Source organism: Penaeus vannamei, chromosome 27, assembly GCF_042767895.1.
Source record: "Penaeus vannamei isolate JL-2024 chromosome 27, ASM4276789v1, whole genome shotgun sequence".
Lineage (NCBI taxonomy): Eukaryota > Metazoa > Arthropoda > Malacostraca > Decapoda > Penaeidae > Penaeus > Penaeus vannamei.
The window spans coordinates 21,628,340-21,630,839 of record NC_091575.1 but is presented as its reverse complement, the minus strand read 5'-3'; the positions used below and the strand labels follow the sequence as shown (position 1 = coordinate 21,630,839).

Sequence of the window (2,500 nt, the reverse complement as noted above, 5' to 3'; positions counted from 1 at the left end):
TTGTATTTCAGATATATATTTTATCAAATACAGCATATAAACAAATAATGTATTTTGCTTACCATAAAACGAAACTTCCAGTAAATAGGTACCAACAGTGAATCCTTAAATTGTTTGAAAGAATATATCAGTAAGTCATTATTGTGGCAGTAGAAAAAAAAATTGCCAAAGAAATCTAGAAGCCTATTGACAGCCAAATACTTGTATTATTTTGGTTCATATATAAATTAAAAACATTGCTATATCAGGTGCTTCAGTATATGGACTGTTAGATGTTAGAGTTCGTTGCAATCAGAGATGACTGACCACAGAATTTGAATTAAAGGAAAGAATGTCATGAAATGGTTGACATTGTAAAATAATGAATGGAAGGCAAAAAACAACATAGAGAGACAGATTCCTTAATTTAACCTGAGGAGATGAAATACAGTAACTTATTAAGGCTCATTTGCAAGTTTGCAACTATTTTCTTTTGAAAACTCAAGGATGTAGCTGTTAACTTTATCATTAATAATAGCAGAAACAGACTATTCAAATGTCATGAAACATATAAAAAATAGGATGAAACACTGTATATGGCATGAGAAAAATGATGTTACAGTCATTATATGTTCATCAGCTGAAGTGTGAAAGTTGTGTATTCTGTTTCTGTAATTTTGACTTTGTTGTAATGCTTAATCCCAGCTGAGAACGTTTACAGACTTGCGTAACTTGTAGAAGGCTTGTATACGTTTAAAATTTCATGAATGAGTTTGCATTTCTCGCCATATAATCAGGCGTCTCAACATATACAAAAAATGCCAGCTGTGGAATCTTTTATTAAATGATAAAAGCACTAAAGAAAGTTTAAAACAGTCAAATGGTTATTTACAAATTCTATCCATATTTTTTAAAGTTAAACCTTGTTATCAAATGTTATCTGGATTTTTCTGCCCTGCTGGGTGCAATAAGCAGTTTTCACCAATAAGTAAAGACAATCAAATACACTAGACTGGTATGTTCCTGTAGGTTCCGTACTCAGTCCAAGTGCATGATTTCTCCCTTGCATTTTCAGAAGCCAAGTATCAAACGCAAAACCATGTAACCATAAAACTATCAAGAAAGAAGATGAAACCTTAATTGCCCATTCATCCGAAATTTTCTCGAGTAGCCACAACCAAAGACTACGTGATGATAAGACCATATAGTCTTTAGTCTGCTATGACGCTTTCGTAAAGAGCCAAGTTGCTGTTGCTGACAGTGTAAAACGATTCACACTGTCAGATTGCTGTGTCATTCGGGATCTCGTGCTTCTGTGAGGTTATTTGCTTTTCTTCTTATTAGGATTTTGTGAAATACATATTTTTCTTTGTCTTGTCAATTTTGAGAATGAAGCTTGGTTTACCTTGTATGAATATATCATTGAAAAATGATAAGTGTAGACAGTGAACATAGTTGAGTTTAAAATCATCTGTTATTATTATCATTATTGTAAGCTATATAAAGAGCCACACCAAAGAAAAATCGCGATTTATAACACCAAAGGTATCAGTGCAGGTCAAGATACAGCTATGAAAAAAAGAAGAGAAAGGCAGCTATTTACGTAATAAAAAACATGTTAGCTGATCCTTTAAACTTATCAAGAGTCGGAGAAGTTACAATCTCTGACGGCAATGTATTTCAAAGCCTGCAAATGGCAACAAAAACATCTAGACATGACAAATGAATGTAAAATAACCAGTAATGCTGATCCAATCCCTAAGAAGTACATTAACGCAAAAAGAGAAGTAACAAACAAAACTTAAAAGTCGTCGAGGTCATTCGTTAAAAGAGACCGTTTTTTTCGGTTGTAATAGTGGCGCTTAATTTTTTGAAAAATTGTCATTTTATAACAAAGGACTTGGCGTTTCAGGCATGATCCAGTGATGATTTTTTCCTGTCATTTGAACTGACAAAACTTAATAACAACAATGTTATTTCTTCTGAATGTTTCAAATCATGAGATAGAATGTATTAATCTACATTTATATCCTCATCTTAATTGTCATTAGTTATTGATTCTAACTAAAAATAAAAATAATAAGTTTAATTACGATCAGAACTTCTAATTACAAAAAAACATGAAGATATTAAAAAAGAATCTCAACACATTCAAGTGAAGATATTAAACTCAGTCGACTAATATTTAAGTATGCATTGTGTCACAGTTGGACTCCCAAAACCTCTAATAATAGCATTGCTGACGCAGGCAAGAATCAACACAGCGATGGGCATTGTTAAGGCCTTGGAAACCACTCGTGAAAGATGGGGAAATTTTTTGTGGGGTTAGATCCCCTTTGATACGATTGGAAAGTCCTTCATTCTGTTCAACAAGTTTATAGTGACGAGAAAGGATATAAACAGAGGAATATATGAAGTAGATGAATTATACACATGGACTTGTGTTATTTGGATTATTTAAGAAAATTTCAAGCAGGACCGTTGGCCGAGATAATCGAAATACAATTGCTCAGATACCTTC

The 2,500-nt window shown here is 32.7% G+C and overlaps 1 protein-coding gene across 2 annotated transcripts in view; it reads left to right on the top strand.

The window, feature by feature from the left end:
• Nucleotides 1–45, top strand: part of LOC113816535 (uncharacterized) — a 13,704-nt gene extending 13,659 nt beyond the window's left edge. For both annotated transcript variants that reach the window (XM_027368566.2, XM_027368565.2), the window contains exon 9: nt 1–45. This exon is cut by the window's left edge and continues 6,075 nt beyond it. The gene's annotated coding sequence lies outside the window, so the exon portion shown is untranslated.
• Nucleotides 46–2,500: the final 2,455 nt, after the last annotated feature.